At 41.9% G+C, this 27,265-nt stretch overlaps 3 non-coding genes across 3 annotated transcripts; all 3 read left to right on the forward strand.

The window, feature by feature from the left end:
• The first annotated feature begins 4,037 nt into the window (after positions 1 to 4,037).
• trnar-ucg lies at positions 4,038 to 4,110 on the forward strand. The gene has a single exon. It is a non-coding gene; the product is annotated as a tRNA-Arg (tRNA).
• A 634-nt stretch (positions 4,111 to 4,744) lies between these two features.
• Positions 4,745 to 4,817, forward strand: trnar-ucg. The gene has a single exon. It is a non-coding gene; the product is annotated as a tRNA-Arg (tRNA).
• Positions 4,818 to 5,451: 634 nt separating this feature from the next.
• On the forward strand, positions 5,452 to 5,524 carry trnar-ucg. Its single transcript has one exon. It is a non-coding gene; the product is annotated as a tRNA-Arg (tRNA).
• The last annotated feature ends 21,741 nt before the right edge of the window (positions 5,525 to 27,265 follow it).

Consider the following 27,265-nt stretch of genomic DNA (forward strand, 5'->3'; position numbering starts at 1 on the left):
ACGATCTACACAGGGTTGAATGTAGTCATTTTCACCTTTGAAGGTTATGTACAGCAAAACACCTTTTGGGTCAATTTAACCACTTCCGGTTGCTTCAGGAAGCTTAGAATCGGCACAGGTAGACCTCATAGTGATCTGATGGACTGTCATAGAAGACAGGTTCATAAGGCATTCATAACCCACATAGGCCTCAGGTTGAATTTAGAGGTGCAGGCAATGTATTCCTATGGGGAGAGAAGTCAATGCAAACTGTTTGAAGTAAACACCTTCTTTTAACTGTTAAGGGTTAATGCCACACGGTCAAGGTTAGGCTTGCACGGATCGGGAGGACCTCAGGAACGTACCTGAGGTCAAATTGTGCTTCTCACCCTAACGGTTCTCTCACTGTCACCCAAAAGCAAATGACATTGAGGGCCAGCCTTCCTTTTGCGCCTTCTTTTTTTCAAGGTCGCTGCACTCAGAGCGAGCTACGGTCAAGCGGGGCGTCTCGTTGAACTCTGCACAGCCTGGAGACTATGGTGATGCCTGTCTCTTCAAACCCCAATACGTCCCTCCTTCCAAGTTGTGTGTCTGTGTGATTTAGTTTTCCTTTGAAATTTTATGGGAAAAATGACTGATTTACAGTTCATGGGGGTTGCCTAATCACACATATGAAGTTTTGGACAGATCTGACTTTTTAACCCCTCGAAACAGCCCCTGAGACACCAATTAAGGCACTTCCGGTTGGCACAGGAAGCTATAAGTCAACACATATCCTCACTGGGCTATGCTTTTACAGAATCCTGAGTTTTAAGTCCTTACGTTAAGAATTGACTGATTTACACAGGGTTGAATGCACTGTCTATCAAACTGCAGGCAGGTAATGGAAAAACACTTTTAGGGTGATTTTAACCACTTCCGGTTGGATGCTATAAGTAAACCCATGTCTTGATTGACATAGAAACTTACAGAATCCTGAGTTTTAAGTCTTTAAGTTAAGAATTGACTGATCTACGATCTACACAGGGTTGAATGAAGTCATTTTCACCTTTGAAGGTTATGTACAGCAAAACACCTTTTGGATCAATTTAACCACTTCCGGTTGCTTCAGGAAGCTTAGAATCGGCACAGGTAGACCTCATAGTGATCTGATGGATTGTTATAGAAGACAGGTTCATAAGGCATTCATAACCCACATAGGCCTCAGGTTGAATTTAGAGGTGCAGGCAATGTATTCCTATGGGGAGAGAAGTCAATGCAAACTGTTTGAAGTAAACACCTTCTTTTAACTGTTAAGGGTTAATGCCACATGGTCAAGGTTAGGCTTGCACGGATCGGGAGGACCTCAGGAACGTACCTGAGGTCGAATTGTGCTTCTCACCCTAACGGTTCTCTCACTGTCACCCAAAAGCAAATGACGTTGTGGGGCAGGCTTCATTTTGGGCCTCATTTTCTAATGGTCGCTGCGCTTAGACCGAGCGAGCTACGGTCAAGCGGGATATCTCGTTGAACTCGGCATGGCCTAGAGATTATGTTTATGCCATTGCCTGCTCTCTGTGTCTTTGAGAACCGCACTTTTCACTCCATCCTTGCTGTGTGTGCGTGTGAGAGATTTTCTTTTACATCTGTTGGGAGAAATGACTGATTTACAGTTCATGAGGGTTACCTAGTCACACATATGAAGTTTTGAAAAGATCTGACCTTTTTAACCCTTGGAAACTGCCACTGTGACATCATTAAAGGCACTTCTTGTTGGCACAGGAAGCTATAAATAAACTCATATTATGATTGGGGTATGCCTTTACAGAATCCTGAGTTTTAAGTCTTTACGTTAAGAACTGAGTTATTTACGGAGGGTTTAGTGAGTGTGTGTTACTTCAGAAAATCATAGAAAATCACAGAAATCTCGCAGAGCTCCGCAGCACACTTTAAAAAGATTCGTAAGAACACCCTGCAACTGGATCTGTAACCGTTGAAAAAAAAACACCTATCCGTGAACATCACCAAGGTGTCGTTGTATGATTTCTCTTAAATGACGATAGATAATTGGCTGGTTCTTTTTTTATTGACACCGGAGGCTCCTTGACTTTGACGTGAAGTGGAAAACTAATTTCTCTATTTTCATTTTGGACCTTTAATCCCAGATAAATGGCTATAACTCAAAAACCGTTGAGGCCTAGACGCCATCTTGTTCGGGGCCAACTGCCCATTATGCCGCCCCTACGCTCACCGAGTTTCGGCTTCTAAATATTTTCAGTTTTCGAGATAAGGCCCCGTCGTGAATCGTGATGTTTTGTCCAATAGCAATATGATTGCTTATGCCCTCTTGTGGGAATTTCCGGGACAGCGGAAAAATGACCTAAATCTTATTATTTTTGTCAAACGGAAACCGAATGTCCGACAAAGTTAATTTGATGACTTCCTGGTAGGTCCGGCCCTGCCGCTCGGCCCGACGCCGTCCGCAAATTTTACAAACGATTTCGGACGTCTAGTAAGGGACCGTACATTTGCAATATGGACTTTCTCACTAACCATACAGGTACTGCCGAAATCTTCCCTTAAGGTATGCTAATATGGACATGTTTGCAATTTCCTGAAATAAGGGAAATCTTGTTGCTTTGAAAAGCTAAGACATTGTTATTCATCTTTAATAATCTAATATTGCAAGGCCTGATAATTATTGTGTCTGATTCTGCATCGTAAGATTGAGGGAAAAGGTCTCTTCTTACTTGTTAAATATCACTAGCTTTCCTCATTCGGACAGGTTCACAACTTTGATGTCTACTGTTGCATAGCAAAGTCTGTATGATGTCAAATAGGGTCGTTTAATTTCATTAGCTCAGCTAATTCGTACATGTTTGCAATTTCCCTAAATAAGGCATTGGTCTTGTTGCTTTGAAAAGCTTGGACATTGTTGTTCAACTTTAATAATCTAAGACTGCAAGGCCTGAGAATTATTGTGTCTGAATCTGCATCGCAAGATTGAAGGAAAGAGTATCTTTGTACTTGTTAAAAATCCCTATCTTTCCTCATTTGGAAAGGTTCACAATTTGATGTCTATTGTTGCATAGCAAAGTCTCTATGATGTCAAATAGGGATGTATCACATAGACTGCGTGGCCTAATGGATAAGGCGTCTGACTTCAAATCAGAAGATTGAGGGTTACAGTCCCTTCGTGGTTGTTTAATTTCATTAGCTCAGCTAATTTGAACATATTTGCAATTTCCCGAAATAAGACATCTGTCTTGTTGCTTTGAAAAGCTTGGACATTGTGTCTGACTCTGCATCGCAAGATTGAGGGAAAAGGTCTCTTCTTACTTGTTAAATATCACTAGCTTTCCTCATTCGGACAGGTTCACAACTTTGATGTCTACTGTTGCATAGCAAAGTCTGTATGATGTCAAATAGGGTCGTTTAATTTCATTAGCTCAGCTAATTCGTACATGTTTGCAATTTCCCTAAATAAGGCATTGGTCTTGTTGCTTTGAAAAGCTTGGACATTGTTGTTCAACTTTAATAATCTAAGACTGAAAGGCCTGAGAAATATTGTGTCTGATTCGGCATCGCAAGATTGAAGGACATAGTCTTTTCGTACTTGTAAAATATCACTAGCTTTCCTCATTCGGATAGGTTCACAATTTTGATGTCTGTTGTTGCTCAGCAAAGTCTGTTTGATGTCATGTCGGAGAATATGGAGTAGAAGGTGTTGCCTCGTGGATAAGACGTCTTACTTCGAAACAGAAAATTGAGGTTTTGAAGCATTTTCGTGGTCGTTTAATGTCATTAAATCAGCTAATATGGACATGTTTGCAATTTCCCGAAATAAGTGATTGGTCTTGTTGCTTTGAAAAGCTTGAACATTGTTGTTCAACTTTCAAAATCGAAGACTGCAAGGCCTGAGAATTATTGTGTCTGAATCTGCATCGCAAGATTGAAGGAAAGAGTATCTTTCTACTTGTTAAAAATCATTCGCTTTCCTCATTCGGACAGGTTCACAATTTGATGTCTATTGTTGCATAGCAAAGTCTCTATGATGTCAAATAGCGATGTATCACATAGACTGCGTGGCCTAATGGATAAGTCGTCTGATTTCGAATCAGAAGATTGAGGGTTCAAGTCCCTTCGTGGTCGTGTAATTTCATTAGCTCAGCTAATTTGAACATGTTTGCAATTCCCGAAATAAGGCATTGCTCTAGTTGCTTGGACATTGTTATTCATCTTTAATAATCTAATATTGCAAGGCCTGAGAAATATTGTGTCTGATTCGGCATCGCAAGATTGAGGGACATAGTCTTTTCGTACTTGTAAAATATCACTAGCTTTCCTCATTCGGATATGATCACAATTTTGATGTCTGTTGTTGCTAAGCAACGTCTGTTTGATGTCATATCAGAGAATATGGAGTAGAAGGTGTTGCCTCGTGGATAAGACGTCTTACTTCGAAACAGAAAATTGAGGTTTTGAAGCAGTTTCGTGGTCGTTTAATGTCATTAAATCAGCTAATATGGACATGTTTGCAATTTCCCGAAATAAGTGATTGGTCTTGTTGCTTTGAAAAGCTTGAACATTGTTGTTCAACTTTCAAAATCGAAGACTGCAAGGCCTGAGAATTATTGTGTCTGAATCTGCATCGCAAGATTGAAGGAAAGATAATCTTTCTACTTGTTAAAAATCATTCGCTTTCCTCATTCGGACAGGTTCACAATTTGATGTCTATTGTTGAATAGCAAAGTCTCTATGATGTCAAATAGCGATGTATCACATAGACTGCGTGGCCTAATGGATAAGGCGTCTGATTTCGAATCAGAAGATCGAGGGTTCAAGTCCCTTCGTGGTCGTGTAATTTCATTAGCTCAGCTAATTTGAACATGTTTGCAATTCCCGAAATAAGGCATTGCTCTAGTTGCTTGGACATTGTTATTCATCTTTAATAATCTAATATTGCAAGGCCTGAGAAATATTGTGTCTGATTCGGCATCGCAAGATTGAGGGACATAGTCTTTTCGTACTTGTAAAATATCACTAGCTTTCCTCATTCGGATATGATCACAATTTTGATGTCTGTTGTTGCTAAGCAACGTCTGTTTGATGTCATATCAGAGAATATGGAGTAGAAGGTGTTGCCTCGTGGATAAGACGTCTTACTTCGAAACAGAAAATTGAGGTTTTGAAGCAGTTTCGTGGTCGTTTAATGTCATTAAATCAGCTAATATGGACATGTTTGCAATTTCCCGAAATAAGTGATTGGTCTTGTTGCTTTGAAAAGCTTGAACATTGTTGTTCAACTTTCAAAATCGAAGACTGCAAGGCCTGAGAATTATTGTGTCTGAATCTGCATCGCAAGATTGAAGGAAAGATAATCTTTCTACTTGTTAAAAATCATTCGCTTTCCTCATTCGGACAGGTTCACAATTTGATGTCTATTGTTGCATAGCAAAGTCTCTATGATGTCAAATAGCGATGTATCACATAGACTGCGTGGCCTAATGGATAAGGCGTCTGATTTCGAATCAGAAGATTGAGGGTTGAAGTCCCTTCGTGGTCGTGTAATTTCATTAGCTCAGCTAATTTGAACATGTTTGCAATTCCCGAAATAAGGCATTGCTCTTGTTGCTTGGACATTCTTGTTCAACTTTAATAATCTAAGACTGAAAGGCCTGAGAAATATTGTGTCTGATTCGGCATCGCAAGATTGAGGGACATAGTCTTTTCGTACTTGTAAAATATCACTAGCTTTCCTCATTCGGATAGGTTCACAATATTGATGTCTTTTGTTGCTAAGCAACGTCTGTTTGATGTCATATCGGAGAATATGGAGTAGAAGGTGTTGCCTCGTGGATAAGGCGTCTTACTTTGAAACAGAAAATTGAGGTTTTGAAGCATTTTCGTGGTCGTTTAATGTCATTAAATAAGCTAATATGGACATGTTTCCAATTTCCCTAAATAAGGCATTGGTCTTGTTGCTTTGAAAAGCTTGGAGATTGTTGTTCAACTTTAATAATCTAAGACTGCAAGGCCTGAGAATTATTGTGTCTGAATCTGCATCGCATGATTGAAGGAAAGAGTATCTTTGTACTTGTTAAAAATCCCTAGCTTTCCTTATTCGGACAGGTTCACAATTTGATGTCTATTGTTGCATAGCAAAGTCTCTATGATGTCAAATAGGGATGTATCACATAGACTGCGTGGCCTAATCGATAAGGCGTCTGACTTCAAATCAGAAGATTGAGGGTTCAAGTCCCTTCGTGGTCGTTTAATTTCATTAGCTCAGCTAATTTGAACATAATTGCAATTTCCCGAAATAAGACTTGTTGCATTGAAAAGCTTGGACATTGTTGTTCAACATTAATAATCTAAGACTGCAAGGCCTGAGAAATATTGTGTCTGATTCGGCATCGCAAGATTGAGGGACATAGGCTTTTCGTACTTGTAAAATATCACTTGCTGTCCTCATTCGGATATGTTCACAATTTTGATGTCTGTTGTTGCTAAGCAATGTCTGTTTGATGTCATATCAGAGAATATGGAGTAGAAGGTGTTGCCTCGTGGATAAGGCGTGTTACTTCGAAACAGAAAATTGAGGTTTTGAAGCATTTTCGTGGTCGTTTAATGTCATTAAATCAGCTAATATGGACATGTTTGCAATTTCCCGAAATAAGGGAAATCTTGTTGCTTTGAAAAGCTAAGACATTGTTATTCATCTTTAATAATTGCAAGGCCTGAGAATTATTGTGTCTGACTCTGCATCGCAAGATTGAGGGAAAAGGTCTCTTCTTACTTGTTAAATATCACTAGCTTTCCTCATTCGGACAGGTTCACAACTTTGATGTCTACTGTTGCATAGCAAAGTCTGTATGATGTCAAATAGGGTCGTTTAATTTCATTAGCTCAGCTAATTCGTACATGTTTGCAATTTCCCTAAATAAGGCATTGGTCTTGTTGCTTTGAAAAGCTTGGACATTGTTGTTCAACTTTAATAATCTAAGACTGAAAGGCCTGGGAAATATTGTGTCTGATTCAGCATCGCAAGATTGAAGGAAAGAGTATCTTTGTACTTGTTAAAAATCCCTAGCTTTCCTCATTCGGACAGGTTCACAATTTGATGTCTATTGTTGCATAGCAAAGTCTCTATGATGTCAAATAGGGATGTATCACATAGACTGCGTGGCCTAATGGATAAGGCGTCTGACTTCGAATCAGAAGATTGAGGGTTCGAGTCTCTTTGTGGTTGTTTAATTTCATTAGCTCAGCAAATTTGAACATGTTTACAATTTCCTCTATAGGGCATTGGTCTTGTTGCTTTGAAAAGCTTGGACATTGTGTCTGACTCTGCATCGTAAGATTGAGGGAAAAGGTATTTTCGTACTTGTAAAATATCACTAGCTTTCCTCATTCGGATATGTTCACAATTTTGATGTCTGTTTTTTTTTTACATGCACATAAGGAATATGTTTTGTCCAATTTCAATATGATTTCATAGGAAGTCAAAAGTCAAAAGTCAAAATTGTCAAAATTTTGTAAAAAACTTCACACACCCTTAAAAAAGTGCTTTCAGGACTGTTTGTCGAAATTCTTTCGATTTTTTGTCAATTACACATGTGTAAGAACTGTATGAATATACTTTTGTCCAATTTTATTATCATAATTGTTTTTTTACATGCGCATAAGGAATATGTTTTGTTCAATTTCATTATGATTTCATAGGAAGTCAAAAGTCAAAAGTCAAAAATGTCAAAATTTTGTAAAAAACTTCACACACCCTTAGAAAAGTGCTTTCTGGACCGTTTTTCGAAATTCTTTTGATTTTTTTGTCAATTACACATGTGTAAGAACTGTATGAATATACTTTTGTCCAATTTTATTATCATATATTTTTTTTACATGCGCATAAGGAATATGTTTTGTCCAATTTCAATATGATTTCATAGGAAGTCAAAAGTCAGAAGTCAGAAATGTCAAAATTTTGTAAAAAACTTCACACACCCTTAAAAAAGTGCTTTCTGGACCGTTTTTTGAAATTGTTTCATTTTTTTTTTGTCAATTACACATGTGTAAGAACTGTATGAATATACTTTTGTCCAATTTTATTATAATATTTTTTTTATATTTTTTTTTAAATTGTGCATAAGGAATTTTTTTGTAGGCCAAATGCCATAAGAAATTTGACATGCTCAAAAATCCTGCAGAAATGCAAAATTGACTGGCCTGATGAACTCGGGATGGCCGGGCAGTGATAGTTGTTCCTTTCCATCACTCGTTGTGTTGATTTCATCATGTCCATTTTGTGATGTTTTTTCACTATAGAATCATATTGCAAGTGCACGTGCATTTGCAATATGGTTCAATGGACAATTACCATATGAAATTTGACATGCTCAAAAATCCTGCAGAAATGCAAAATTGACTGGCCAGATGAACTCGGGATGGCCTGACAGTGATAGTTGCTCCTTTCCATCGCTCGTTATATTGACTTCATCATGTCCATTTTGTGATGTTTTTTCACTATAGAATCATATTGCAAATGCACGTGCATTTGCAATATGTTTCAATGTGCATTTACCATATGAAATTTGACATGCTCAAAAATGCAAAATTGACTGGTCTGATGAACACAGGATGGCCGAGCAGTGATAGTTGTACATTTCCATCACTCGTTGTGTTGATTTCATCATGTCCATTAGGTGATGTTTTTTCACTATAGAATCATATTGTAAGTGCACGTGCATTTGCAATATGTTTCAATGTGCATTTACCATATGAAATTTGACATGCTCAAAAATGCAAAATTGACTGGTCTGATGAACACAGGATGGCCGAGCAGTGATAGTTGTACCTTTCCATCACTCGTTGTGTTGATTTCATCATGTCCATTTGTTTATGTTTTCTCACTTTTGCAAAGTCACTGTGCATTTGCAATATGGTTCAATGGGCATGTACCATCACGATTTTGTCATGCTATAAACATGCTGCAGGAATGCAAAATTGACTGGCCTGATGAACACAGGATGGCCTGGCAGTGATAGTTGTTCCTTTCCATCACTCGTTGTGTTGATTTCATCATGTCCATTTGGTGATGTTTTTTCACTATAGAATCATATTGCAAATGCACGTGCATTGTTGTGCAACTGGTAACCCAAAAATTTAAATATGGTTGTAAATGCATTTACCAGGACTCCTATTATCCATGCCCGCTATGGGAGTACCCTACTACGGCCCTCTATCTATGGGGGCAGTCCTGAGTGCTTTATGGACTGTTTAAAATATTCTGATGGATACGCATTGTTGTGCAACTGGTGATTGAAAATAGGCACCTGGTAACCCAAAAATGAAAATATGGTTGTGAATGCATTTACCGGTCATTCTGATATTAATGCCCGCTATGGGAACACAGGATGGCCGGGCAGTGATAGTTGTTCCTTTCCATCACTCGTTGTGTTGATTTCATCATGTCCATTAGGTGATGTTTTTTCACTATAGAATCATATTGCAAGTGCACGTGCATTTGCAATACGGTTCAATGGACAATTACCATATGAAATTTGACATGCTCAAAAATCCTGCAGAAATGCAAAATTGACTGGTCTGATGAACACAGGATGGCCAAGCAGTGATAGTTGTACCTTTCCATCACTCGTTGTGTTGATTTCATCATGTCCATTTGTTTATGTTTTCTCACTTTTGCAAAGTCACTGTGCATTTGCAATATGGTTCAATGGGCAGGTACCATCACGAATTTGTCATGCTATAAAAATCCTGCAGGAATGTGAAATTGACTGGCCCGATGAACTCGGGATGGCTGGGCAGTGATTCTGGTTCATCTCAATGGCTCGTTAGGGTTGATTTCAGAATGTCACTTTTGGTGATGGTACCTCACTGTTTAAACATATTGCAAATGGACAAGAGTCACCAGCAAGTCACCGTCCATCAGTCAATTAGATATCATTCTGACACCAAACTGATACAAACTGACACTAAACCCACTTTTTCCAACCTGTTTAGTAGCCAACTATCACACACTTCAGAGCTGGCCCAAAATGCACAACGCCTTTGGTTCAAACCATAAAAAAACATAAAACACATAGTTACGTTCTAGCTGCGGGTCCATTTCTTATGTTACGTGTAGGCCTAGCTGAGGCGACCCTGAATCCCAAGTTTTGGCTCGATCGGTCATTTGGTGTCCGAGCAAAACCCTAATTGGTGCTGAAAATCCACTTTTTCCATGACTTGCTACGGGGTCCTTGAATGAGCTATCGGACAGAAACGTTGGGGTCTGTCTATATGGGCTGAGACGGTCACAATGCACCTAGTCTTGTGTCTCTGAGACATTTCTAAATGTCGCCATTTTCGTAATGGTCAAAATGAATTGAAGTCATTGCAAATGTACGAAGCTATTTCTCGGTCCGAGAACCGTCTAGAGCCACGTAACTCACCACGCACTATCGACCTGAGGTCTAGAACAGGATTCTAAAGTTTCGGAACTCTAGGTCTGACGGTTCTTTTTAGCTCGAACAAAGCTAACTATTGGCGGCAATGTCTGTCTCTTCAAACCCCAATACGTCCCTCCTTCCAAGTTGTGTGTCTGTGTGATTTAGTTTTCCTTTGAAATTTTATGGGAAACATGACTGATTTACAGTTCATGGGGGTTGCCTAATCACACATATGAAGTTTTGGACAGATCTGACTTTTTTAACCCCTCGAAACAGCCCCTGAGACACCAATTGAGGCACTTCCGGTTGGCACAGGAAGCTATAAGTCAACACATATCCTCACTGGGCTATGCTTTTACAGAATCCTGAGTTTTAAGTCCTTACGTTAAGAATTGACTGATTTACACAGGGTTGAATGCACTATGTCTATCAAACTGCAGGCAGGTAATGGAAAAACACTTTTAGGGTGGTTTTAACCACTTCCGGTTGATCCAGGAAGCTTAAAATCAACACAGGTAGACCTCATACTGGCCTGATGGACTGTTATCAAAGACAGGTTCATACGGCATTCATAACCCATATAGACTTTAGGTTGAATTTAGGGGTGCAGGCAATGTATTCCTATGGGGAGAGAAGTCAATGGAAACTCTTTGAAGTAAACACCTTATTTTAACTATTAAGGGTTAATGCCACACGGTCAAGGTTAGGCTTGCACGGATCAGGAGGACCTTAGGAACGTACCTGAGGTCGAATTGTGCTTCTCACCCTAACGGTTCTCTCACTGTCACCCAAAAGCAAATGACGTTGTGTGGCAGGCTTCATTTTGGGCCTACTTTTCTAATGGTCGCTGCACTCAGACCGAGCGAGCTACGGTCAAGCGGGATATCTCGTTGAAATCGGCACGGCCTAGAGATTATGTTTATGCCATTGCCTGCTCTCTGTGTCTTTGAGAACCGCACTTTTTCACTCCATCCTTGCTGTGTGTGCGTGTGAGAGCTTTTCTTTTACATCTGTTGGGAGAAATGACTGATTTACAGTTCATGAGGGTTACCTAGTCACACATATGAAGTTTTAAAAAGATCTGACCTTTTTAACCCTTGGAAACTGCCACTGTGACATCATTAAAGGCCCTTCCGGTTGGCACAGGAAGCTATAAGTAAACCCATGTCTTGATTGACATAGAAACTTACAGAATCCTGAGTTTTAAGTCTTTAAGTTAAGAATTGACTGATCTATGATCTACACAGGGTTGAATGTAGTCATTTTCACCTTTGAAGGTTATGTACAGCAAAACACCTTTTGGGTCAATTTAACCACTTCCGGTTGCTTCAGGAAGCTTAGAATCGGCACAGGTAGACCTCATAGTGATCTGATGGACTGTCATAGAAGACAGGTTCATAAGGCATTCATAACCCACATAGGCCTCAGGTTGAATTTAGAGGTGCAGGCAATGTATTCCTATGGGGAGAGAAGTCAATGCAAACTGTTTGAAGTAAACACCTTCTTTTAACTGTTAAGGGTTAATGCCACACGGTCAAGGTTAGGCTTGCACGGATCGGGAGGACCTCAGGAACGTACCTGAGGTCGAATTGTGCTTCTCACCCTAACGGTTCTCTCACTGTCACCCAAAAGCAAATGACATTGAGGGCCAGCCTTCCTTTTGCGCCTTCTTTTTTTCAAGGTCGCTGCACTCAGAGCGAGCTACGGTCAAGCGGGCGTCTCGTTGAACTCTGCACAGCCTGGAGACTATGGTGATGCCATTTTTTGTGTTGATTTCAGAATGCCATTTTGGTGATGGTCCCTCTCCGTTTAAACATATTGCTAATGTACAAAAGTCAACTAGCAAGTCAGTGTCCACCAGTCAATTAGATGTCATTCTGACACCAAACTGATACCAATTGACACCAAACCCACTTTTTCCAACTCATTTAGAAGCCAACTATCACATATGTCAGAGCAGGCCCATAATTCACAGCGCCATTAGTTTAAAACATAATAAAAACGTAAAACACATAGTTACGTTCTAGCTGCGGGTCCAGGTCAGACATTATGTGAAGGCCTATGTGAGGCGACCCCGAATCCCGAGTTTCGGCTCGATAGGTCCTTCGGTGCCCGAGTAAAACCCTAATTGGTGCTGAAAATCCACGTTTTTCCATGCCTTGCTATGGGGTCCTTGAATGAGCTATCGGACCGAAACGTTGGGGTCCGTCTCTATGGGCCGAGCCGGTTTCAATGCACCTAGTCTTGTGTCTCTGAGACTTTTCTAAATGTCGCCATTTTCGTAATGGTCAAAATGAATTGAAGTCATTGCAAATGTACGAGGCTATTTCTCGGTCCGAGAACCTTCTAGAGCCACCTAACTCACCACGCACTATCGACCCGAGGTCTAGAACAGGTTTCTAAAGTTTCGGAACTCTAGGTCTGACGGTTCTTTTTTAGCTCGAACAAAGCTAACTATTGGAGGCACTGTCTGTCTCTTCAAACCCCAATACATCCCTCCTTCCAAGTTGTGTGTCTGTGTGATTTAGTTTTCCTTTGAAATTTTATGGGAAAAATGACTGATTTACAGTTCATGGGGGTTGCCTAATCACACATATGAAGTTTTGGACAGATCTGACTTTTTTAACCCCTCGAAACAGCCCCTGAGACAACAATTAAGGCACTTCCGGTTGGCACAGGAAGCTATAAGTCAACACATATCCTCACTGGGCTATGCTTTTACAGAATCCTGAGTTTTAAGTCCTTACGTTAAGAATTGACTGATTTAAACAGGGTTGAATGCACTGTCTATCAAACTGCAGGCAGGTAATGGAAAAACACTTTTAGGGTGGTTTTAACCACTTCCGGTTGATCCAGGAAGCTTAAAATCAACACAGGTAGACCTCATACTGGCCTGATGGACTGTTATCAAAGACAGGTTCATACGGCATTCATAACCCATATAGACTTTAGGTTGAATTTAGGGGTGCAGGCAATGTATTCCTATGGGGAGAGAAGTCAATGGAAACTCTTTGAAGTAAACACCTTATTTTAACTATTAAGGGTTAATGCCACACGGTCAAGGTTAGGCTTGCACGGATCAGGAGGACCTTAGGAACGTACCTGAGGTCGAATTGTGCTTCTCACCCTAACGGTTCTCTCACTGTCACCCAAAAGCAAATGACGTTGTGGGGCAGGCTTCATTTTGGGCCTACTTTTCTAATGGTCGCTGCGCTCAGACTGAGCGAGCTACGGTCAAGTGGGATATCTCGTTGGACTCGGCACGGCCTAGAGATTATGTTTATGCCATTGCCTGCTCTCTGTGTCTTTGAGAACCGCACTTTTTCACTCCATCCTTGCTGTGTGTGCGTGTGAGAGCTTTTCTTTTACATCTGTTGGGAGAAATGACTGATTTACAGTTCATGAGGGTTACCTAGTCACACATATGAAGTTTTGAAAAGATCTGACCTTTTTAACCCTTGGAAACTGCCACTGTGACATCATTAAAGGCACTTCCTGTTGGCACAGGAAGCTATAAGTAAACCCATGTCTTGATTGACATAGAAACTTACAGAATCCTGAGTTTTAAGTCTTTAAGTTAAGAATTGACTGATCTACGATCTACACAGGGTTGAATGTAGTCATTTTCACCTTTGAAGGTTATGTACAGCAAAACACCTTTTGGGTCAATTTAACCACTTCCGGTTGCTTCAGGAAGCTTAGAATCGGCACAGGTAGACCTCATAGTGATCTGATGGACTGTCATAGAAGACAGGTTCATAAGGCATTCATAACCCACATAGGCCTCAGGTTGAATTTAGAGGTGCAGGCAATGTATTCCTATGGGGAGAGAAGTCAATGCAAACTGTTTGAAGTAAACACCTTCTTTTAACTGTTAAGGGTTAATGCCACACGGTCAAGGTTAGGCTTGCACGGATCGGGAGGACCTCAGGAACGTACCTGAGGTCGAATTGTGCTTCTCACCCTAACGGTTCTCTCACTGTCACCCAAAAGCAAATGACATTGAGGGCCAGCCTTCCTTTTGCGCCTTCTTTTTTTCAAGGTCGCTGCACTCAGAGCGAGCTACGGTCAAGCGGGGCGTCTCGTTGAACTCTGCACAGCCTGGAGACTATGGTGATGCCATTTTTTGTGTTGATTTCAGAATGCCATTTTGGTGATGGTCCCTCTCCGTTTAAACATATTGCTAATGTACAAAAGTCAACTAGCAAGTCAGTGTCCACCAGTCAATTAGATGTCATTCTGACACCAAACTGATACCAATTGACACCAAACCCACTTTTTCCAACTCATTTAGAAGCCAACTATCACAGATGTCAGAGCAGGCCCATAATTCACAGCACCATTAGTTTAAAACATAATAAAATCGTAAAACACATAGTTACGTTCTAGCTGCGGGTCCAGGTCAGACATTATGTGAAGGCCTATGTGAGGCGACCCCGAATCCCGAGTTTCGGCTCGATAGGTCCTTCGGTGCCCGAGTAAAACCCTAATTGGTGCTGAAAATCCACTTTTTCCATGCCTTGCTATGGGGTCCTTGAATGAGCTATCGGACCGAAACGTTGGGGTCCGTCTCTATGGGCCGAGCCGGTTTCAATGCACCTAGTCTTGTGTCTCTGAGACTTTTCTAAATGTCGCCATTTTCGTAATGGTCAAAATGAATTGAAGTCATTGCAAATGTACGAGGCTATTTCTCGGTCCGAGAACCTTCTAGAGCCACCTAACTCACCACGCACTATCGACCCGAGGTCTAGAACAGGTTTCTAAAGTTTCGGAACTCTAGGTCTGACGGTTCTTTTTAGCTCGAACAAAGCTAACTATTGGAGGCACTGTCTGTCTCTTCAAACCCCAATACGTCCCTCCTTCCAAGTTGTGTGTCTGTGTGATTTAGTTTTCCTTTGAAATTTTATGGGAAAAATGACTGATTTACAGTTCATGGGGGTTGCCTAATCACACATATGAAGTTTTGGACAGATCTGACTTTTTTAACCCCTCGAAACAGCCCCTGAGACACCAATTAAGGCACTTCCGGTTGGCACAGGAAGCTATAAGTCAACACATATCCTCACTGGGCTATGCTTTTACAGAATCCTGAGTTTTAAGTCCTTACGTTAAGAATTGACTGATTTACACAGGGTTGAATGCACTGTCTATCAAACTGCAGGCAGGTAATGGAAAAACACTTTTAGGGTGGTTTTAACCACTTCCGGTTGATCCAGGAAGCTTAAAATCAACACAGGTAGACCTCATACTGGCCTGATGGACTGTTATCAAAGACAGGTTCATACGGCATTCATAACCCATATAGACTTTAGGTTGAATTTAGGGGTGCAGGCAATGTATTCCTATGGGGAGAGAAGTCAATGGAAACTCTTTGAAGTAAACACCTTATTTTAACTATTAAGGGTTAATGCCACACGGTCAAGGTTAGGCTTGCACGGATCAGGAGGACCTTAGGAACGTACCTGAGGTCGAATTGTGCTTCTCACCCTAACGGTTCTCTCACTGTCACCCAAAAGCAAATGACGTTGTGGGGCAGGCTTCATTTTGGGCCTACTTTTCTAATGGTCGCTGCGCTCAGACCGAGCGAGCTACGGTCAAGCGGGATATCTCGTTGGACTCGGCACGGCCTAGAGATTATGTTTATGCCATTGCCTGCTCTCTGTGTCTTTGAGAACCGCACTTTTTCACTCCATCCTTGCTGTGTGTGCGTGTGAGAGCTTTTCTTTTACATCTGTTGGGAGAAATTACTGATTTACAGTTCATGAGGGTTACCTAGTCACACATATGAAGTTTTGAAAAGATCTGACCTTTTTAACCCTTGGAAACTGCCACTGTGACATCATTAAAGGCACTTCCTGTTGGCACAGGAAGCTATAAGTAAACCCATGTCTTGATTGACATAGAAACTTACAGAATCCTGAGTTTTAAGTCTTTAAGTTAAGAATTGACTGATCTACGATCTACACAGGGTTGAATGTAGTCATTTTCACCTTTGAAGGTTATGTACAGCAAAACACCTTTTGGGTCAATTTAACCACTTCCGGTTGCTTCAGGAAGCTTAGAATCGGCACAGGTAGACCTCATAGTGATCTGATGGACTGTCATAGAAGACAGGTTCATAAGGCATTCATAACCCACATAGGCCTCAGGTTGAATTTAGAGGTGCAGGCAATGTATTCCTATGGGGAGAGAAGTCAATGCAAACTGTTTGAAGTAAACACCTTCTTTTAACTGTTAAGGGTTAATGCCACACGGGCAAGGTTAGGCTTGCACGGATCAGGAGGACCTTAGGAACGTACCTGAGGTCGAATTGTGCTTCTCACCCTAACGGTTCTCTCACTGTCACCCAAAAGCAAATGACGTTGTGGGGCAGGCTTCATTTTGGGCCTACTTTTCTAATGGTCGCTGCGCTCAGACCGAGCGAGCTACGGTCAAGCGGGATATCTCGTTGAACTCGGCACGGCCTAGAGATTATGTTTATGCCATTGCCTGCTCTCTGTGTCTTTGAGAACCGCACTTTTTCTCTCCATCCTTGCTGTGTGTGCGTGTGAGAGCTTTTCTTTTACATCTGTTGGGAGAAATGACTGATTTACAGTTCATGAGGGTTACCTAGTCACACATATGAAGTTTTGAAAAGATCTGACCTTTTTAACCCTTGGAAACTGCCACTGTGACATCATTAAAGGCACTTCCTGTTGGCACAGGAAGCTATAAGTAAACCCATGTCTTGATTGACATAGAAACTTACAGAATCCTGAGTTTTAAGTCTTTAAGTTAAGAATTGACTGATCTACGATCTACACAGGGTTGAATGTAGTCATTTTCACCTTTGAAGGTTATGTACAGCAAAACACCTTTTGGGTCAATTTAACCACTTCCGGTTGCTTCAGGAAGCTTAGAATCGGCACAGGTAGACCTCATAGTGATCTGATGGACTGTCATAGAAGACAGGTTCATAAGGCATTCATAACCCACATAGGCCTCAGGTTGAATTTAGAGGTGCAGGCAATGTATTCCTATGGGGAGAGAAGTCAATGCAAACTGTTTGAAGTAAACACCTTCTTTTAACTGTTAAGGGTTAATGCCACACGGTCAAGGTTAGGCTTGCACGGATCGGGAGGACCTCAGGAACGTACCTGAGGTCGAATTGTGCTTCTCACCCTAACGGTTCTCTCACTGTCACCCAAAAGCAAATGACATTGAGGGCCAGCCTTCCTTTTGCGCCTTCTTTTTTTCAAGGTCGCTGCACTCAGAGCGAGCTACGGTCAAGCGGGGCGTCTCGTTGAACTCTGCACAGCCTGGAGACTATGGTGATGCCATTTTTTGTGTTGATTTCAGAATGCCATTTTGGTGATGGTCCCTCTCCGTTTAAACATATTGCTAATGTACAAAAGTCAACTAGCAAGTCAGTGTCCACCAGTCAATTAGATGTCATTCTGACACCAAACTGATACCAATTGACACCAAACCCACTTTTTCCAACTCATTTAGAAGCCAACTATCACATATGTCAGAGCAGGCCCATAATTCACAGCGCCATTAGTTTAAAACATAATAAAAACGTAAAACACATAGTTACGTTCTAGCTGCGGGTCCAGGTCAGACATTATGTGAAGGCCTATGTGAGGCGACCCCGAATCCCGAGTTTCGGCTCGATAGGTCCTTCGGTGCCCGAGTAAAACCCTAATTGGTGCTGAAAATCCACGTTTTTCCATGCCTTGCTATGGGGTCCTTGAATGAGCTATCGGACCGAAACGTTGGGGTCCGTCTCTATGGGCCGAGCCGGTTTCAATGCACCTAGTCTTGTGTCTCTGAGACTTTTCTAAATGTCGCCATTTTCGTAATGGTCGAAATGAATTGAAGTCATTGCAAATGTACGAGGCTATTTCTCGGTCCGAGAACCTTCTAGAGCCACCTAACTCACCACGCACTATCGACCCGAGGTCTAGAACAGGTTTCTAAAGTTTCGGAACTCTAGGTCTGACGGTTCTTTTTAGCTCGAACAAAGCTAACTATTGGAGGCACTGTCTGTCTCTTCAAACCCCAATACATCCCTCCTTCCAAGTTGTGTGTCTGTGTGATTTAGTTTTCCTTTGAAATTTTATGGGAAAAATGACTGATTTACAGTTCATGGGGGTTGCCTAATCACACATATGAAGTTTTGGACAGATCTGACTTTTTAACCCCTCGAAACAGCCCCTGAGACAACAATTAAGGCACTTCCGGTTGGCACAGGAAGCTATAAGTCAACACATATCCTCACTGGGCTATGCTTTTACAGAATCCTGAGTTTTAAGTCCTTACGTTAAGAATTGACTGATTTAAACAGGGTTGAATGCACTGTCTATCAAACTGCAGGCAGGTAATGGAAAAACACTTTTAGGGTGGTTTTAACCACTTCCGGTTGATCCAGGAAGCTTAAAATCAACACAGGTAGACCTCATACTGGCCTGATGGACTGTTATCAAAGACAGGTTCATACGGCATTCATAACCCATATAGACTTTAGGTTGAATTTAGGGGTGCAGGCAATGTATTCCTATGGGGAGAGAAGTCAATGGAAACTCTTTGAAGTAAACACCTTATTTTAACTATTAAGGGTTAATGCCACACGGTCAAGGTTAGGCTTGCACGGATCAGGAGGACCTTAGGAACGTACCTGAGGTCGAATTGTGCTTCTCACCCTAACGGTTCTCTCACTGTCACCCAAAAGCAAATGACGTTGTGGGGCAGGCTTCATTTTGGGCCTACTTTTCTAATGGTCGCTGCGCTCAGACTGAGCGAGCTACGGTCAAGTGGGATATCTCGTTGGACTCGGCACGGCCTAGAGATTATGTTTATGCCATTGCCTGCTCTCTGTGTCTTTGAGAACCGCACTTTTTCACTCCATCCTTGCTGTGTGTGCGTGTGAGAGCTTTTCTTTTACATCTGTTGGGAGAAATGACTGATTTACAGTTCATGAGGGTTACCTAGTCACACATATGAAGTTTTGAAAAGATCTGACCTTTTTAACCCTTGGAAACTGCCACTGTGACATCATTAAAGGCACTTCCTGTTGGCACAGGAAGCTATAAGTAAACCCATGTCTTGATTGACATAGAAACTTACAGAATCCTGAGTTTTAAGTCTTTAAGTTAAGAATTGACTGATCTACGATCTACACAGGGTTGAATGTAGTCATTTTCACCTTTGAAGGTTATGTACAGCAAAACACCTTTTGGGTCAATTTAACCACTTCCGGTTGCTTCAGGAAGCTTAGAATCGGCACAGGTAGACCTCATAGTGATCTGATGGACTGTCATAGAAGACAGGTTCATAAGGCATTCATAACCCACATAGGCCTCAGGTTGAATTTAGAGGTGCAGGCAATGTATTCCTATGGGGAGAGAAGTCAATGCAAACTGTTTGAAGTAAACACCTTCTTTTAACTGTTAAGGGTTAATGCCACACGGTCAAGGTTAGGCTTGCACGGATCGGGAGGACCTCAGGAACGTACCTGAGGTCGAATTGTGCTTCTCACCCTAACGGTTCTCTCACTGTCACCCAAAAGCAAATGACATTGAGGGCCAGCCTTCCTTTTGCGCCTTCTTTTTTTCAAGGTCGCTGCACTCAGAGCGAGCTACGGTCAAGCGGGGCGTCTCGTTGAACTCTGCACAGCCTGGAGACTATGGTGATGCCATTTTTTGTGTTGATTTCAGAATGCCATTTTGGTGATGGTCCCTCTCCGTTTAAACATATTGCTAATGTACAAAAGTCAACTAGCAAGTCAGTGTCCACCAGTCAATTAGATGTCATTCTGACACCAAACTGATACCAATTGACACCAAACCCACTTTTTCCAACTCATTTAGAAGCCAACTATCACAGATGTCAGAGCAGGCCCATAATTCACAGCACCATTAGTTTAAAACATAATAAAATCGTAAAACACATAGTTACGTTCTAGCTGCGGGTCCAGGTCAGACATTATGTGAAGGCCTATGTGAGGCGACCCCGAATCCCGAGTTTCGGCTCGATAGGTCCTTCGGTGCCCGAGTAAAACCCTAATTGGTGCTGAAAATCCACTTTTTTCCATGCCTTGCTATGGGGTCCTTGAATGAGCTATCGGACCGAAAACGTTGGGGTCCGTCTCTATGGGCCGAGCCGGTTTCAATGCACCTAGTCTTGTGTCTCTGAGACTTTTCTAAATGTCGCCATTTTCGTAATGGTCAAAATGAATTGAAGTCATTGCAAATGTACGAGGCTATTTCTCGGTCCGAGAACCTTCTAGAGCCACCTAACTCACCACGCACTATCGACCCGAGGTCTAGAACAGGTTTCTAAAGTTTCGGAACTCTAGGTCTGACGGTTCTTTTTAGCTCGAACAAAGCTAACTATTGGAGGCACTGTCTGTCTCTTCAAACCCCAATACGTCCCTCCTTCCAAGTTGTGTGTCTGTGTGATTTAGTTTTCCTTTGAAATTTTATGGGAAAAATGACTGATTTACAGTTCATGGGGGTTGCCTAATCACACATATGAAGTTTTGGACAGATCTGACTTTTTTAACCCCTCGAAACAGCCCCTGAGACACCAATTAAGGCACTTCCGGTTGGCACAGGAAGCTATAAGTCAACACATATCCTCACTGGGCTATGCTTTTACAGAATCCTGAGTTTTAAGTCCTTACGTTAAGAATTGACTGATTTACACAGGGTTGAATGCACTGTCTATCAAACTGCAGGCAGGTAATGGAAAAACACTTTTAGGGTGGTTTTAACCACTTCCGGTTGATCCAGGAAGCTTAAAATCAACACAGGTAGACCTCATACTGGCCTGATGGACTGTTATCAAAGACAGGTTCATACGGCATTCATAACCCATATAGACTTTAGGTTGAATTTAGGGGTGCAGGCAATGTATTCCTATGGGGAGAGAAGTCAATGGAAACTCTTTGAAGTAAACACCTTATTTTAACTATTAAGGGTTAATGCCACACGGTCAAGGTTAGGCTTGCACGGATCAGGAGGACCTTAGGAACGTACCTGAGGTCGAATTGTGCTTCTCACCCTAACGGTTCTCTCACTGTCACCCAAAAGCAAATGACGTTGTGGGGCAGGCTTCATTTTGGGCCTACTTTTCTAATGGTCGCTGCGCTCAGACCGAGCGAGCTACGGTCAAGCGGGATATCTCGTTGGACTCGGCACGGCCTAGAGATTATGTTTATGCCATTGCCTGCTCTCTGTGTCTTTGAGAACCGCACTTTTTCACTCCATCCTTGCTGTGTGTGCGTGTGAGAGCTTTTCTTTTACATCTGTTGGGAGAAATTACTGATTTACAGTTCATGAGGGTTACCTAGTCACACATATGAAGTTTTGAAAAGATCTGACCTTTTTAACCCTTGGAAACTGCCACTGTGACATCATTAAAGGCACTTCCTGTTGGCACAGGAAGCTATAAGTAAACCCATGTCTTGATTGACATAGAAACTTACAGAATCCTGAGTTTTAAGTCTTTAAGTTAAGAATTGACTGATCTACGATCTACACAGGGTTGAATGTAGTCATTTTCACCTTTGAAGGTTATGTACAGCAAAACACCTTTTGGGTCAATTTAACCACTTCCGGTTGCTTCAGGAAGCTTAGAATCGGCACAGGTAGACCTCATAGTGATCTGATGGACTGTCATAGAAGACAGGTTCATAAGGCATTCATAACCCACATAGGCCTCAGGTTGAATTTAGAGGTGCAGGCAATGTATTCCTATGGGGAGAGAAGTCAATGCAAACTGTTTGAAGTAAACACCTTCTTTTAACTGTTAAGGGTTAATGCCACACGGTCAAGGTTAGGCTTGCACGGATCGGGAGGACCTCAGGAACGTACCTGACGTCGAATTGTGCTTCTCACCCTAACGGTTCTCTCACTGTCACCCAAAAGCAAATGACATTGAGGGCCAGCCTTCCTTTTGCGCCTTCTTTTTTTCAAGGTCGCTGCACTCAGAGCGAGCTACGGTCAAGCGGGGCGTCTCGTTGAACTCTGCACAGCCTGGAGACTATGGTGATGCCATTTTTTGTGTTGATTTCAGAATGCCATTTTGATGATGGTCCCTCTCCGTTTAAACATATTGCTAATGTACAAAAGTCAACTAGCAAGTCAGTGTCCACCAGTCAATTAGATGTCATTCTGACACCAAACTGATACCAATTGACACCAAACCCACTTTTTCCAACTCATTTAGAAGCCAACTATCACATATGTCAGAGCAGGCCCATAATTCACAGCACCATTAGTTTAAAACATAATAAAAACGTAAAACACATAGTTACGTTCTAGCTGCGGGTCCAGGTCGGACATTATGTGAAGGCCTATGTGAGGCGACCCCGAATCCCGAGTTTCGGCTCGATAGGTCCTCCGGTGCCCGAGTAAAACCCTAATTGGTGCTGAAAATCCACTTTTTTCCATGCCTTGCTATGGGGTCCTTGAATGAGCTATCGGACCGAAACATTGGGGTCCGTCTCTATGGGCCGAGCCGGTTTCAATGCACCTAGTCTTGTGTCTCTGAGACTTTTCTAAATGTCGCCATTTTCGTAATGGTCAAAATGAATTGAAGTCATTGCAAATGTACGAGGCTATTTCTCGGTCCGAGAACCTTCTAGAGCCACCTAACTCACCACGCACTATCGACCCGAGGTCTAGAACAGGTTTCTAAAGTTTCGGAACTCTAGGTCTGACGGTTCTTTTTTAGCTCGAACAAAACTAACTATTGGAGGCACTGTCTGTCTCTTCAAACCCCAATACGTCCCTCCTTCCAAGTTGTGTGTCTGTGTGATTTAGTTTTCCTTTGAAATTTTATGGGAAAAATGACTGATTTACAGTTCATGGGGGTTGCCTAATCACACATATGAAGTTTTGGACAGATCTGACTTTTTTAACCCCTCGAAACAGCCCCTGAGACACCAATTAAGGCACTTCCGGTTGGCACAGGAAGCTATAAGTCAACACATATCCTCACTGGGCTATGCTTTTACAGAATCCTGAGTTTTAAGTCCTTACGTTAAGAATTGACTGATTTACACAGGGTTGAATGCACTGTCTATCAAACTGCAGGCAGGTAATGGAAAAACACTTTTAGGGTGGTTTTAACCACTTGCGGTTGACCCAGGAAGCTTAAAATCAACACAGGTAGACCTCATACTGGCCTGATGGACTGTTATCAAAGACAGGTTCATACGGCATTCATAACCCATATAGACTTTAGGTTGAATTTAGGGGTGCAGGCAATGTATTCCTATGGGGAGAGAAGTCAATGGAAACTCTTTGAAGTAAACACCTTATTTTAACTATTAAGGGTTAATGCCACACGGGCAAGGTTAGGCTTGCACGGATCAGGAGGACCTTAGGAACGTACCTGAGGTCGAATTGTGCTTCTCACCCTAACGGTTCTCTCACTGTCACCCAAAAGCAAATGACGTTGTGGGGCAGGCTTCATTTTGGGCCTACTTTTCTAATGGTCGCTGCGCTCAGACCGAGCGAGCTACGGTCAAGCGGGATATCTCGTTGAACTCGGCACGGCCTAGAGATTATGTTTATGCCATTGCCTGCTCTCTGTGTCTTTGAGAACCGCACTTTTTCTCTCCATCCTTGCTGTGTGTGCGTGTGAGAGCTTTTCTTTTACATCTGTTGGGAGAAATGACTGATTTACAGTTCATGAGGGTTACCTAGTCACACATATGAAGTTTTGAAAAGATCTGACCTTTTTAACCCTTGGAAACTGCCACTGTGACATCATTAAAGGCACTTCCTGTTGGCACAGGAAGCTATAAGTAAACCCATGTCTTGATTGACATAGAAACTTACAGAATCCTGAGTTTTAAGTCTTTAAGTTAAGAATTGACTGATCTACGATCTACACAGGGTTGAATGTAGTCATTTTCACCTTTGAAGGTTATGTACAGCAAAACACCTTTTGGGTCAATTTAACCACTTCCGGTTGCTTCAGGAAGCTTAGAATCGGCACAGGTAGACCTCATAGTGATCTGATGGACTGTCATAGAAGACAGGTTCATAAGGCATTCATAACCCACATAGGCCTCAGGTTGAATTTAGAGGTGCAGGCAATGTATTCCTATGGGGAGAGAAGTCAATGCAAACTGTTTGAAGTAAACACCTTATTTTAACTGTTAAGGGTTAATGCCACACGGTCAAGGTTAGGCTTGCACGGATCGGGAGGACCTCAGGAACGTACCTGAGGTCGAATTGTGCTTCTCACCCTAACGGTTCTCTCACTGTCACCCAAAAGCAAATGACATTGAGGGCCAGCCTTCCTTTTGCGCCTTCTTTTTTTCAAGGTCGCTGCACTCAGAGCGAGCTACGGTCAAGCGGGGCGTCTCGTTGAACTCTGCACAGCCTGGAGACTATGGTGATGCCATTTTTTGTGTTGATTTCAGAATGCCATTTTGGTGATGGTCCCTCTCCGTTTAAACATATTGCAAATGTACAAAAGTCAACTAGCAAGTCAGTGTCCATCAGTCAATTAGATGTCATTTTGACACCAAACTGATACCAATTGACACCAAACCCACTTTTTCCAACTCATTTAGAAGCCAACTATCATATATGTCAGAGCAGGCCCATAATTCACAGCGCCTTTAGTTTAAAACATAATAAAAACGTAAAACACATAGTTACGTTCTAGCTGCGGGTCCAGGTCGGACATTATGTGAAGGCCTATGTGAGGCGACCCCGAATCCCGAGTTTCGGCTCGATAGGTCCTTCGGTGCCCGAGTAAAACCCTAATTGGTGCTGAAAATCCACTTTTTCCATGCCTTGCTATGGGGTCCTTGAATGAGCTATCGGACCGAAACATTGGGGTCCGTCTCTATGGGCCGAGCCGGTTTCAATGCACCTAGTCTTGTGTCTCTGAGACTTTTCTAAATGTCGCCATTTTCGTAATGGTCAAAATGAATTGAAGTCATTGCAAATGTACGAGGCTATTTCTCGGTCCGAGAACCTTCTAGAGCACATATGTCAGAGTCAAGGCCCGCGGGCCACATCCGGCCCGCGAGAAGGTTTTTTACGGCCCCTGGGATGATCTTGATTTATTATTAGAACCGGCCCGCAGACCGCAGCAAGCCGGCAGCCCGCAGATCTTTTACACGCACCAATACTACATTTCCCACAATGCAACGGTGACGCACCGAGCAGTAGGCTGCTTCATTTCAATATTTATTGGCACAGCAGTTGTCAGCATCACAGTAAAATTAACTTTCAGATACCCATCAAAAATGGCAAAACGGAAGGTGGACACTGAGAACCGGGGGTTTCAAACAAGGTGGGAGTCGGAGTATTTGTTCACGGAGGTAGCTGGAAAACCTCTGTGTCTTCTGTGTGGAGAAAGTGTGGCGGTACTGAAAGAGTATAATCTGAGACGACATTATGAAACGAAACACGCGGACAAAAACAAGAATATGGACATGGAACAAAGGCTACAAAAGGCAGAGGAATTAAAACGAGGCCTCAAATCTCGACAGGCTCTGTTCAAAAAAGCCAAATCACAAGGCCAGGCTGCTGTCAAGGCCAGTTTTATTTTGGCAGAAGAGATCGCTAAATCAGCCCGGCCATTTACGGAGGGGGATTTCATCAAAAACTGCATGATTAAAGTTTGTGACGAAGTTTGCCCAGAAAAAAGGCAACTCTTTTTAAATGTGAGTCTGAGCAGAAACACCGTTTCCTCCCCGACACAATGCCCCAGCTGCGCATCCAGGCTGCTCAAACGTTGTCTATGTTTGGCAGCACATACCTGTGTGAACAACTGTTTTCTTTGATGAACTTGAACAAAACATCACACAGAAGTCGACTTACTGCTGAACACCTCCACTCAATTCTGAGGATTTCCTCAGCTCAGAGCCTTACCCCGAACATTGATGAACTTGTGGAAAAGATGGGACACCACCAAGTATCACCCTCAACCTCAAACAAGTGAACATTACTGTGCAATCACATATTTAGAGTTTTTACTCAGTTCAAGTTTAAAAGTTAAAGTTTAATATTTGTTTTCACTGCATGTTACTTCTCCTTAAACAAAGTGTTGTTTTTGATTAATAGATTTTTGCACTTTATTTTATTGTATTTCAATCCAATTATATTTTAAAAATATTTCAGTTGAGTGGATGATAGAAAATTGCTATTATTGTTTTTTTCTTTGAAGTAAATTTAGCCCACTTTTGCTAAAATAGAAAATATAGGCTACTGATGGTGCCTTGAATACCGGTTTCTTTCATTTAATGTTCATGTTATGGGGATTTTTATATAAAGGAAATTTGTCTTTTGTGTCTGTTGAAAATTAAAGATTACTGACAGAGCCATAAGAAAATATTGCTTTATTTATCTGATCATATTGGAATATATTTGTTAGGTTTTCAGTAGGTTCAATTAGGTTCACTAGACTATATGCGTCATTTAAAAAATTTCAATGAACATTCGAACAGTCCGGCCCTCGGCTTGTAGCTAAATTTTTATTTGGCCCTCCGTCCATTTGACTTTGACACCCCTGTTCTAGAGCCACCTAACTCACCACGGACTATCGACCCGAGGTCTAGAACAGGTTTCTAAAGTTTCGAAACTCTAGGTCTGACGGTTCTTTTTAGCTCGAACAAAACTAACTATTGGAGGCACTGTCTGTCTCTTCAAACCCCAATACGTCCCTCCTTCCAAGTTGTGTGTCTGTGTGATTTAGTTTTCCTTTGAAATTTTATGGGAAAAATGACTGATTTACAGTTCATGGGGGTTGCCTAATCACACATATGAAGTTTTGGACAGATCTGACTTTTTAACCCCTCGAAACAGCCCCTGAGACACCAATTAAGGCACTTCCGGTTGGCACAG

The sequence above is a fragment of the Oncorhynchus gorbuscha genome, unplaced genomic scaffold (assembly GCF_021184085.1).
Source record: "Oncorhynchus gorbuscha isolate QuinsamMale2020 ecotype Even-year unplaced genomic scaffold, OgorEven_v1.0 Un_scaffold_579, whole genome shotgun sequence".
Taxonomy (NCBI): domain Eukaryota; kingdom Metazoa; phylum Chordata; class Actinopteri; order Salmoniformes; family Salmonidae; genus Oncorhynchus; species Oncorhynchus gorbuscha.